The 13,847-nt window shown below is 36.8% G+C and overlaps 1 protein-coding gene across 5 annotated transcripts in view; it reads right to left on the bottom strand.

The window, feature by feature from the left end:
* KCNH7 (potassium voltage-gated channel subfamily H member 7) overlaps nt 1-13,847 on the bottom strand; it is a 241,397-nt gene that overhangs the window by 186,143 nt on the left and 41,407 nt on the right. The window lies entirely within an intron of this gene.

Here is a 13,847-nt window from a genome sequence, read left to right as displayed (position 1 = left end):
TGTCTCACTGTTATGAAGCTCAGCAGCACATAGAAAATGATCCTATACGCCCCAGTGTCTGGGATGCATTCTTCTTTCTGCTTGCCCTATTTGTAATTTTGTTCCAGTGAACCTGCAGCATAACTTGAAATGCTACCACAAATAGTCACTATGGAGAGTTAGGTATGTGTACATGAATAATCTCTCTGTGAAGTGTGTGTATATTTGGAGGAAGGGTGTGGAAAGACTATTAAGTAGGAGGCAATTCTGGAGGAATCTCTCCACAGCCTCACCTTTTGGTGGTACATGATTCTAAAGCATGTGTAAAATTTTCTGTGAAAACATAATAATTGTCTTAATTTTTATGGCCTGCTACCAAAAAAAAAAAAAAGAAGGATTTTAATGATATTCCATGCAGTGTGTGCAAACTGATGAGTTGTGGTAGTATATGAAATCATTAAGTTTTACTACTTGCTTTGCTATTTGACTCCTTTTCTAATCTTTCTGATGCCTAGTTTCTTAGAGAGCCAATAGGGACTTCCAAATACAAGTTTCAGTAAGAGGTGAATAAACCTCAGCTTGAAGACAAAGTGTGCAAGGAACAAAAAGGCTTATTAAATCCCTATGAGTGCACCTAGAACTGTGCCAGGTGATTTGGTTATCAGAACCACCTGAAGGTGGTTCATATTTAAAAGCCACAGAAGGTTAGCATTAAATCTCTGGGAGGGAGTAGGATTGCTGGTTATGAAAGGAGCATAAGGTTAGTGGATGCTTCCTGCAAAGGGTAATGTGTAAGGAGAAGTCAGCTTTAGTGCTCTTGCAGAGGACCAGGGAGTAAGGAAAATGCTCAGGTTGAGGATAAAGTCGGGTCTGGAGGAGGTTAAAGTTCTGTAGCATAATGGCAGCTTCTTGGGAGTCTTAGGACTGAAAGATCTGTTGGCAAGTGGTTTCAGTGAGGTGGCCCAGCAGATTATGGGAGAGCTCATGGGGAAATGGAATCTAGAAGCAGGAGGAAAAAGTCTGTCTTTAATGTTAGGGCTCAACAATGTTTACTTGAGGATACATTGCTTTTTCATTTTTGCAGATAAACTCTTGAATGCTGTTGCCTGAAATGGCATGTACAGACCTCTTGCAGAAGGATGAATCCTAAGAAAAGGTAAGTCAATTGCTTAGCTAATATACTTTTGATTGGAGGTGCCACTGTAGTAGTGATTCAGTGTCCAGCCATATATTATTATGATGTCTGCTGTGTTATGTTTCTATAATCACCTATTGCTAAATGTGTTTTACTGTGGTAGTCCACCTTATTGGCTGGAATTCAAGTAACATGGATTTCACTTCAATGTTACATGTGTAGCCCACTAATAAAATCTTAGGGTTACAGTTTTTTGTATTCTTTGCAAATCTCCATGAAATACCTTTTCTTAGGTCTCTAGGCTCATACTTGTCTCTTTCAATCAAGACTGAAGTATTAAATGCTGAAAAAGAGGGGAAAACTCAAATAAATAGCCTGGGGGGGGGGGAGGGAGGCTTAGTTTGTTCCCTGACCCATCAATTAGCTTTCATGTGAAAAGCCTGAGATGTGAAGTGAGTAGCTAGCATGTATGTCTCTCTGAAGAGTTAAGCAACAACTTACCAAAAAATAACAAGGTGACCTCCCAGTTCTCAGCTAAAGAGAAGCAAAAGATCCTACTGAGTGTCACTAAACTCCATTCTTCCTCTCTTCTCCATAGTGACTATGCATATTATGTAATAAGAACGTGTATCAGGCTCAATGTGAGAAATGTGCCTGCATCATACTATTTTGAGATAATTCTGATTATTGTGATGGCTGCAGTTCAGGGAAAATGAGTGCTAATTAGTGTGACAAACAGAAGTAAGAATAATGGTACTTGCTGCATCACTGAGATAATAACACTGGATGAATTCTCTGTAATCAGACAATGCTTGATTACCTGACCCTATGAACACCTGGCTGCACAATGGTCTCCTTCATAACAAATATGCAATCAAACATCTGTATGCTGTGAAATAAATAGACCTGCAGCTGGTCAGCCATCTGTAGAGTAGCTGTTCTAGTGGCACTGTCTGCCTGTTCAGTTAAATAGTTGCTTCTCAAACTCTAACATCTGTAATGGATTTTGTATGTCTGCCTCTTGGTATATACTCTGTTTAATCTAAACTTTTGTGGTGTTATGAGCTTTCTATCAAAGTATAACTGTGAAATCCATGAATGTTGGAGGGGAGGAACAGAGGCTCCGGCCTTCAAGAGGGATACTATGACCCACAAACACTGAGTGAGGTTTTGCGCAGTTATAACTCAGTTTACAAGTCGAGTTGTAATACTACACACTTTTCCATTTGGAAACTTAAGGAATACTACAGAATATTTGGGCTGTTGTACCGAAAGAATGACAATTGCAGTATTTCAGATACTTGCCAGGTAACTCCAATATATTTATATCCTATCCTCTTTCTGACAGCTGTAGAATATTGTACTGCATGCTACAGCACTTTTGGTTCTTTCTTCATGAAAAGTTGTGAAGAGCCATATTAAATACATATGGCCTATACTGCTGGCAATAATATAAAATTGGATAAGATCTCCAAATAACTATGCTCTGCAAGTCATCAAAATCAATTTAAACACCTGTGAACTGAGGGTTATTAACACTGATGTTCACTTTACAGTTTGGTTCCATTCTAATACTTCAAGCATCAACTGAAAGCTGTAACTGCTTGGGATTTATGGTGCCCTTCTTAGCAGGTGATATATTTTAGAGTCTAAACAAACTTTCAATGTACCTTTAAAACAAGTTAGAGGATAACTCAACAGCTGTTCTCTGTTGAAGCTATAGGAAACAACTCTGCTTTCTCTAATGTTTCCATGAAGGCTTTTCTTGTTTTCCTAATTTTCCCATACTTTGTAATTAAGCTCTCCCTAGGTCAGCAGTGCTCGCTTATCAGGCAGATATTCTGAATTGCACAACAAGTTAATTATCTGTGTTTCTTAACAACTCTTGCTTCCTTCTATACATAGCATACATTTGGATTTTAGGAATTTTCATTGTTTCAATTCATACTAGTATGATAGTAATATTTACTATGTTGTAAGCACTTGTAAACATTCTTCAGACTTTTTTGAATTGAATATTATGCTTATTTGGGGGTCATGCAGTATAACTTCAGTGCATGTTATAAGATTTATTCTTAGTGTCAATGGCTTTTGTTGACTCTTTACTTTTTTTTGGCCTTTCAGTTTTCTGCACTTAATTCTGTGATTCCCTTAGGGAGATGTACACATTTATTCTCAAGTTTCTTGATTATAACAATATTTTGCACTGACTTGCAGTTTTTTTTACTTGGTTTTTTGATAGGGCTACATTTTGCAGGGGAAAAAAAACTGGTTTAGATCAGCTTGCCATTCTGGAATCCTACATCTAGGACACATGTATTTCAAGATATTAAGATTAACATCCATCTGAGGCATGTGGATGCTAATCTTTGGCAACATAGGCTTCTCAAACTGTCATTCATAAAATAGCAGACAAATAAGCTGATAAAGCAGCCTAGTTGGTCCAGCAACAAAGTGAAGTCTCTGGCTAAGTGAAAATTGGTTAGGTGAAAACTTTCTCTAAATCTTGTGCTTCTCAGCCTATACAGAAGGGCTGAAGGTCAACTCTGTACTGCCCTGACTCCTGGTACGGATACCTTAGTAACCAAATTCATAAAAGTGTTATCTGCCTATTTCTCCTCTATGCCAAGTACCAGGAATTAGCAATATCAGTGGTGCCAGCACTGAATGGCAGCTTAGATCTGCTGATTAATTCCTTTCTGCTAATCACATGTGGTCCTGGAGCACACAAGTCCTTTCCAAGAACTCCGTGCTCATGGTTTTTATCTGATGCATATCTGGGAGACTGTAGTGGAGGGAACACAAGGCTTTTCTGTAACTTATAGATCTTGGCAGAAAAAAATAGTAAAAGCCATTATTTGGCTCACAGTTATGGTTCCTGACCTAACTATTAAATGAGGTTTTCCATACTTGTCTCTTCTAATGATTCTGTGTGATATGTGTATGGAAGAGTTTGAGGAAGGCCTTTTTTTTTCTCAACTGGCATTAGTGCACCAATTAACAGAGATTCTGTGCCTTCCTTTACTGGAATTTGATCTTTTTATAAAAATTTTAAAGCATAATGCCTTCTGTTCTTGAGAATAGCAACTTGACACTTTTCTTAGGTCACACCTGCGTTAAATTTTTTGCTAGGAGAATTTAAGGTTAGGATTTTGATTATATAACTGAGCTAGCAGAAGGCCTAGTATAATAGCACCTACAGGAGCTTAAAAGGGCTTTGCTATGATAACTCTGTTTACTTGTGGCAATGCTCAAAACTATTTCAAGGAAAGCATTCTTTGCTGGGAGAAATGGTATCTGCACTTGAGGATATAAAGCAGTACTTATCTCTTTACTGCAGAGCAGGGTTCTGTAGTATAGTGCTTAGAACAGACAAGATGCACTGTATAAGCTGGTCAATTGAAAACTGGAATACTGCTGTAACCAGTGAGACTACACTGAAGATGAATTTGCTTCAATAAATCCACAGTGACTTAAAAAGCTGCAGACTGAGATAATCCATACGTTGCCATATATGGTGATAAGAACACAAAGGACTTAGACTGTCACATTCAGGTAGTTAAAAATTGGATTGTATCAATGCCACCATTAATAGTTAGCTTCTTATATTGCTTTCCCTATTTTGATCAAGTGCTTCAGGTTGATATTTTGTTCTACAATCTCCATGTAATTCCAAAACTTGTTAGTAAACTTTCTTTATTTTGCTAAAACAGCTCTAACATTTGATGGCAGACTTTCCTATTGTTTAACTTACTGTTGAGACCTATGGCTTAGGTAAAGCTTCTATAACTTATAATAAAGGCAACAAAAGGCCTGGGAAGTAAGAAAGTTGCTACGATACAATAACTCTTAAAAACATTTGGGCCCAGTGAACTGGAAAGTTCCAGTTGATAAAAATCTAGATCTAGAAAAGCTGCTACAATGTGAAAAGGCATTATCAGGACGAAAACAAAAATCCAGTGGAAGTACTCTTGGAGGGATGTAGCTTGGTTAGTGGGCAAACAATGAGGTGGTGCTGTAGTTCTTATTTTGGAATGCTCCCTGTGGAGAGTATTGCCCGTAGAGTAAGAGATGGAAAGCTGCAGCTGCTTCTGGACTCAAATAAGACATAAAATGAAGCAAAGGAGACTCGTTGCAGAGCAACTAATAACAGTAAGATCTTCACTAGGATAGAAAACCATATTCCAAGCTTTCTTCTAGATTAGGCATGGCAGGTATAAGACCCTTGGCTTCCCATCTGTAAGGTGAGTATTTTGGCTAATGGGGGAAGAAGGGGCTAGGAAGGAGGGGAGGTTTGAAAATAATCCCTTCCTTCATCTTTTTTTAAGTCTTGGTTCATAATAAAGACTGTTAGATAGTTCTCCCATTTTTAAATTCAAAATTGGTGTATTAAATGGGTATTAAACCAGGTGGTATCATGGTAGAGGCTTCACTCTGCTTAACGACTGACAGGAATTTTCAACCTGAGTAAGAAAAATGAACTCTTGTGTGACAGAAGTGAATAAGAATAGAGAAGGTGTAGTAACTTGGTGAGCGAAGCTCAAGGACACTTGCGGAAATAAGGAAGATAAGCTAAAATCAATGTTAAGTGATGAGGGAATGGTCTAATGGGCAAAGATGCAACTTGTCAGATATTTCTCATGTTTCAATACAGAATGCGATTCTGATTTGCTTTTTTAACTCTTCTAAATCCAGAATAATTCAGGTGAATTTGATGGGATTATACAAACTAAGGGGAAAAGGGAAGCCTCAAAAATCTACTTCTAGGTTTATAGACAAGGTAGGAAAAGCAAGAAATTGGATGTTATGCCCAGATAGCCAAAGCTATTTCTATTACAATAAGTTTACAAGTAGAAGATTCAAGTTCCCCCCCCCCCCATAGAAAACTTCTCTTTTCTAGAAAAAGGTTTTGTGGGTTTTCTGAAAACTTAATATTCATTGATTAAAGCAAAACCCTTTTACATTTGACTCCAACTTTTTGATGACATAGCTTTTTGTTCAGCAAAGTAAAGCTACAATTGATGCCTTAAGTGGAAAACTTAAACCTTCTGTAATAAACTGACTGTCAATAGAATTTCCTTTCACACTTCTTTACTGTTTGGAGTTTTCTGCTCAATTTAAACTTTGGGTTTTTTTCACACTTCTCTACAGACTGTAGACTAAAAACAGTAGGTTATAGATTAAAAAATCACTCTATTCGTCAGGAGTATGATATGATTTTAATGGAACAGTATCCACTCCTTACGTAAGTGAATAGATTAATGCTGTGCTGAAGGGCTTTAAGTATGTCTTGAGCTGAGATCTGAAGAAGTTACCTTATTAATTAAGGGAAATGTGTCAGGAAGTCTAGGGTAATGACCTAAACAAGGAAAATTCATGGTACTAGGTTGCATGCTTGCTTAGCTATTTAAACATGATGGCTTGTCCTTGGCTTTGCAGTAATGCTAATGAGTCAGTTAATGCTTGAATTGGACATCAAATCTAGCTGAAACAAACTACCTGTGGAAGGTACTGACTACCTCTGGTTTTCCCTGGCTTGATTGTGTGGTCATTTATGTGACCATCTGAACAGCATTTCTTTGATTTAACATCTTGTAGAGAATAACTTTCTGTCTTGAAAATGTCTCATGGGAGTATTCTTAAAAAAATCAAGTATAAACATGAAAACTGGAGCGTAAGTATAGTCTTGATGTATAAAGTGTATGATACCAGTTCTCTTTGACAAAAGTCAATGTAGGCCTTTACAATGCTGAAGTTATGCTCTTAAATGAGTTTATAGCATATATGTTCTAATTTACACATGCAACTTCAGCATGCCATTTAGCTAACAGTAATTGTTGTAGTGTATTCCATGTCTCATGAATACAGTACCTTTCTCTTCCAAGGTCAGTGGAAACTTTTAAGGCTATAAAAGATTTCTCTCTTGTTCTGTGGCATTCAGTTCTGTGATAAGCTCCAATCCTAGACAAAAACTAGAGCTCTCGCATTTCTCTGGAAATCAAATACTTCTGAAGAAAGGAACATGAAGACAACTGTCCTGAATTGACTCTGCCTCAGCCTACAAATTAAACTAACTCGCACTATTCAAAGCTACCAGTATATGTTCTGATTTTATTTCTGAAGAAATACTTAAAATGAGAATATATCTCAATTTGAAAATATGGACACTTTTGAAACAAATTTTTTCCTTTTAAAAAGCTACCCTAGTTTGTTATCAATTTCTTAGCTGAAGAAAGGGAATATAAATAAAAAATGATAATGAAGATAAACCTACCTTCCTTCTGGAAGATCAGTGTTACTTTGTAATACTCTTGAAATTTGAAGTTTCTCTTAAATGGAATTTAAAGTAGAAGTATTTTTGCTTTCAGATATTATAGTAACACTAAGTGTTAACTTTCACTTTAAACTTGTAAACTTGTATTCTTTCCTCCTCTTAGCATCTTGTAAAATACAGATCAAATACTAAGAATACTTTATTTAAAAATATGAACCTTTAAAGGAGTATTTCAATATCTTCTGAATACTGAATGTTTTTTTTAAAGGTATGAAGAAACCAGAATCAGGTGTGTTTGGTAGCATACTTATGTAGTTCTTTAAAATTGGCTTTAAGATTTTATTGTTTGGGGGGGGGGATTTGAGGAACTGGAAATGAGATGCATACACCAGATTCTCTGCTCTCTGAGGAAAGTAGTGACTACCCCCAGGTGCTGATAGAGACATGGACTTAGACTTGTCTGGTATTGCAGAAAAGAATACAAGTTATTCCACATGTAAAAGCTAGTTCCAGGTATCCAAGAACATCAGATCACCTCTTTCATTGTGCCATATAAATTCAATGGCCTGAAAGGATTCATTATCTTCATCTTTTGTCCTTTTGAGATAAGCTGAAAAGTCTCAATAAAACCAGTGTGTATATATAGCTTATTTTTTCATGAAGGTAGTTGTCAATGGGGTAATTACATTAATAAGATGAATGACCCAAACTGTTAGACAGGCAGAGGTTTTTCATGTTTAGCTTCTTGAAAGCCATTTGAACTAATGCCTGATCTTTGAGCCAACTCTCCCCTCCGCACGCATTCTTACACCTTTGACACTTGGCTTATAAGCCCACTTGACACTGATTTCTAGCCCTTTCCCAAGGGTGGCTGAACTTGCACTGCCACAGCTGTTGTCTTTTTAGTTTCAGGATGTCATGTACTTTGATCTATACCTTAGCTTCCTTTCTTACAAATCCTGTTCTTTAACAGAGCCCTGTTAAGATGGATTAAGGACGCCTTTATATCTCTGTTATAACTAATTTATAACTAATATGTGCAGTGAAAGCAGTCTTTAGGCATATTGCTACAATAATGATATGTATTAGCTAAAGTCAGAAATTTTTCTGAATAAAGATATGCATTCTTTTTGCCTTTCAATCAACATATTTACATCTTTGTGCTGCCTCTTAAAGATTTACTGTAATTTTTAGATCTATTTCAGTGTGGCAAGCATGCATAGAATAAAAATAACATGCAGGCATAAGAATTGCATTCATGCTGTATTTGAGAAAAATGTACTCATGAAAGTCTACTTTGTGTTTAAAACATGATTTCACACATTACCAATGCTTGGATTTTGAGAAAAATGTACCAGTTTGCATTGAACAGCTAAAAGTACCTAACTATGGAAACAGTTTTGTTAGTCTAGGAAAAGTTTTAAACGCTCCACTTCTCAGATAATTGATCTCATGAGAAACCCAAAGTACTAATTGCTGAAGAAAACAAAATACAAGTTGTAATTCATATATAATAGTCCTTTACTGAAATGACTCTGCATTTTGGATTTTTCCCAAGTCTGTTAATATCAGCAGGAAACTAACAGCCTTGACTTAATTCCTTCTTTGCATTGGGTCAGCTCTTCTCACTGATCTGGAAAGAAGTGAAATTGCACGATAGCAAGGCTTGCGCTCTTTGTACCTCGAACAAAGAGACATTGGAGAAGGAACTTTTTTCTAGGTTGCTTGGAGTTCAGCATAAAGATTCTGTCCAAATAGATAAGTGATATTTCATGAATACCAAAGCACAGCATTTTTTGTATGCCTTGAACTTCTTATTGGATTTCATATTTAACAAAGGCTTCCTAAGACATCAGCATTCTTGTGCATTTCCAATGTGAGGTTCTCCCTCTCCTGTGAAACTGCTAGATTTTACAGTGGATTATGTTTGTTTATGGAAATCTCTTATTAATCTTCATTATTCCTGGTGCATGCTTCTATTTCCAGCATCTAGTATATTTTATCACTTCTCTCTAACCTGCTTTTCTCAGTTTTCATGCTCTAGGATGTTCTTTTTCTATCACTTTATTTCAACACTGCCCATAGCTAGAAATGTTCTTTATCTGTTAAACCACAGAATAACAGCTTTAGGCAGGCTAGAATTCTTTTAGATTTCTTAAGTAATAGGAAGATGAGGCAAATCTGTAGCAGCTGTATGGGGAGAAGCCTGTATCAGTATAGTCTAGATCTGAGAGCTCTGAAAAATCCTTTTAAACCAAGATTTATTTTTCCAGTTGATATTTTTCATGACCTAGCCAGTGAAGGAGGGTTGCAGCAGAAAGTTTTCATTTTTCCCTTTACATCTGTCTTTGTTCTGGGTGTGAATCCAGTAGGTGAGGCTAGATGATCAAGATATTGGATTACAAAAATGACTGAAAGAAGGGTAAATGAGATGGTTTGGTGGAGAGTGGCCAGATGGCACATACTTAGGAAATGCAGCTTGGGACCATTTTAAAATGGATTTTGCAGTTTACTGTGTTTACTTCTTAGGTTTGTCTGCTCCCTATGTGTAAGACTGAATCCTAGAAGAATATCGACTATAGTAAATTGCCAGGGAGTTTGAAGTCAGTAAGACTTTAATTTCAATTCAGGGATACTTCTCACTGGAGAATTAGAAGAAATAGAAATATGTCAGAAATGTGATCTTTGAAACAAATCTTTAGGATAGGCTGACTACACAATTTCAGATTACCATAGGCAGAATACATGTGTTTGAGTGTCAGTGTAAAGAGGAGAACTTACTTTCTGAGAGTTATTCAGGTGCTGCTTGAGTTAAATAGAGATTACAAGTCTTATGATATAGCAGTTTTATTATACAATATTCTGTATTCTTTCATTTCCCCCCTCCATATATATTGAGAGGTTTTTTGAGGTGGGGCGGGGGAGCAAGTTCAGAGACGATTTGTTTGGTGGCATTAAGAACAATTCATCTGAAATAGATATGATATTATGTGAATACATACATGCAGGGTGAGCAGTAATAGAGGAAAATTCAGTTAAAATTTTTAAAGATTCTGATAGGCAGAGATTGAATATATTCAAGTGTTAAACATTTTAAAGCTGATATTTTTGTTCAACATACTGATCTTTTTCATCATGTACAAGCAAAAATGACTTCTTGGTGGGGGGGGGAACATATGAAATCATAATGATTCATGAAGTAAACACCTAATTTTCTCTTTACTTTGAAGTTTTTTCCAGAATCATGGTTACAACAGTATGATTTAAGAGGAGCACAAAGGAAGGGGGGGGGGGGAAGAGACACAAGTGCATTTATTACAGTGCTAAACTACTACCATTTTTCTTCCTTTGCTATTTTAATTGAAGAGAAAAGATGAGGGGAAGCAATGCAGATCTCTAATATTCTTCCCCTTACAGTGGAGGAACTGAACTCATTTCTCTACTGCCCAGGAATGCTGAGGCTGAGTCTTCCTCTGATGGATGCAAGCTTGGTTTCTCAAATGCTCAAGAGCATAGGCCCTCTTTCTTTCAAAAAGACAAAAACACCAACTAGTGAGTCTACTAAGCATAAGAAAAAGGGGGACAAACTGCTTAGCTGTATAGGACTACGAGTTTCAGAGTGTAGTTGCAGAGAGAGTCTTGGAGAAAAGAATAGTCAGTGTCTGCAGTACTGACAGTACATGCCCTCTTCTGCTAGGGATGGCATAGGACTTCTGAAGCTTATTTTGCCGAAGCTGGAGCTTTTAGTCTTAGAATAGCTTAGCTGTTACTCCCCCTCAGTAAAAAGAGGAATAAGGACTCCTTTTCTCTTAGTCCCCCAGAGCACAGTGACAAAGATAGCATCTGAGATAAACTGATAACTATATACTTCAAATTATAGTGAAGGAAGAAATCTGCCTGTAATCAATGCATGCACACATCTTAAAGTTTTAGATATCTGTTATTTTAAAGGAATTTTTACTGCTGGTCTAGCACATACCTTCATTTTATGGTTTAGGGAAAGGAAGACATGCCAGTGTTAATATTAGTGGGTGAGAAATAATTTGTGTAATGAAGAGGCAACTTCAATTATTTATGGTATCTCCTACAAATGAACCATTTGAGGTATTGATGGATGTAAAGCTTGACAGAGATGCTGTATAGAAACATGTATACTTGCAAGATGATATAGGAGCATCCACTGTACTTGAAGCCAAGGTGAGCTTGTAACATTCTTTGGCAGCCATTCCGTACTGAACTTTACATAGGTAGCACAATTTGACTTTAAGATCTAGATTGATATCCTGCTGAGAGTGCATATTCTTTCTCTTGAACTTTGAGTGTTTTTGTAAAGTCTGGCTCACAATCATATCCCTTCAGGGACAAGTCCAAAAACATTGGTCAGTTGATGGAAGTCTACCCTCTTGCCCACCTGTGTGGGCTAGCAGAACTGACAGGCTGTGTGAGAAGTGTATGGATTTCTGACACTGGAAAGAATAAGTTCTCAATGCAGCCAAAACTTTTCCTAGGCCTTTTTTGTAGTATGATGGAGTGATAGTCCTTAGTGTATCTCTATATTTAAACAGCATGTTAAAAGCACTGTCCAGCTTTAAATGATGGAATACAGCTCCCTCATCTGTCCAACTCAGTGCATGTCAAAGGCCAAAGAAGTTCGTGTTCAGTGGTATAAATTCCTTTCTTTCCAAAGTTTCTTCTTGAAGTCTTATTCTAGCATACACTAGTAGAATGATTTGGTTTGTTTCTCATCATAAATATCTTGCAGAAAATGTCCAGGATACTCAAAGAAGATAGGGCTGAAGATGATAATTGCAGAGGAAACAGGGCTAGTGAAAGATCCTTTCCTGTGTTTCACAGTTGGTTTTAAAAGCCAGGAAACTTGCTTGAAAATATGCTTTACTTGCCCTGTTTCAAATACTCTTTTGTTAAATGCCATCATCCAAAAGCCTGTCTAGCCCAGTTTTTGAAGCAGTCCCTATGAATTTTTTATACCGGTATTTCTCTTAATATATCTCTATTCTGCAGGATCAGAAGGATGTGTAAGGTATGTTATGTAATTACCTGAGATGGTACTAAAGTTTCTCCAATTTTTAAGGAAGACCCACTGGGCAGAAAGAGCACTTCCTTCTCATTGCATCTTCCTTGTATTCTTTGTTTGCTTCTGTGTGCTACCTGCTGGAATGGTAGAACCTAGAAGCCTGAAGTCCGTAGTAGGCTTCTAACACAAGTAGTTGCAGTATGGACTTGTATTCCAGTGCCATGTCACTGTGTCCCTCAATGTTCGTTCATGGTGCCTATTTCATTGCTTGACAGTTTTTAATTCATATACCAACAAACATATTGAAAAGTGCCTACAGTGATGATTATGTTCTGATGTGTTTGCCTTGTATGCACACTATCAAAATCATCCTGTGGGTCACCAAAAGTCATTTTGCTATCATTTATATTACTACTCTGATATTTATGGCTTTCAATTAGAAACTGAAATGACTTCATTATGACTTTCATTGGAATATAAATACTGAGAATGTCTATTTTCAGCCATCAGTCTTTCTCTTTTATACATTTATAATCATTGTGTTCTATTTTACAATGCTCTCTTCTTTCACTGAGAGTTTTTGACTGTCAATGTCAGGTATGCTGCTTTCATTGGTGGTGGGGTGGTTCTCTGTTCTCTTCTGGAACAAATAGTTTTTTTGGAAGAAATTTTAGCAGTTGCCACCTAAGAAAACACAATCATTGAGGAATCTGTAGTAAGCATCATGCTAAAACACACTGACTGCAAAATTATTTCTCTTACTCACATGGGTATCACTTAGAGGAGGAAAAAAGCTTATGTTATTTCATACTAATATCACAACTGACTCTCAATCTGAAAAGTCAATGAGACACTCTGATGGTTTAGAGTTTCTTAAGTGATAATACCATGCAAATGATCTGAGCTGTTTGCATTGTTTATATATTAAATCTATGTAGTCTTTAGTTATCTTCATATCTGTAGAAGCAGTCTGAGAGAAGTGATATGTTGATATGCCAAATAATGACACTTGGATAACCTAGTGTTCCCAAAACTGCTTACTGTTATCAATGCTGTCATTTCGAGTGCTGACAATCACTGTTGTCATAGCCACTGTGAACACTCTTGCAATATAACTATGAATTAAATGTGGAGTGTCAGTCTGGGTCCTCTGTATTTCACCTGTGGGTAAATCAAAAGCTGAAACCTAAGATTTTTTTCTTTGCTTACAGTACTAAAAACATAAAACATCAACTGAATGTATAGCTGGGGTGTGACAAATGATGACAGAATAATAAAAAACAATCTCCTTTCCCTCTATTTCATGGTGATCAAAAAAGACCACTTTCAAAAGGTCTGGAACAGGGATATGAATTCAAGAGCAGGTGCAATTCTGACCTGAATATGAAACTGCACAGCTGTGTATAGATTGCAGCAAGCAACAT

This window comes from Struthio camelus, chromosome 6 (genome assembly GCF_040807025.1).
Source record: "Struthio camelus isolate bStrCam1 chromosome 6, bStrCam1.hap1, whole genome shotgun sequence".
Lineage (NCBI taxonomy): Eukaryota > Metazoa > Chordata > Aves > Struthioniformes > Struthionidae > Struthio > Struthio camelus.
This window is presented reverse-complemented; position numbering and strand designations above follow the sequence as displayed.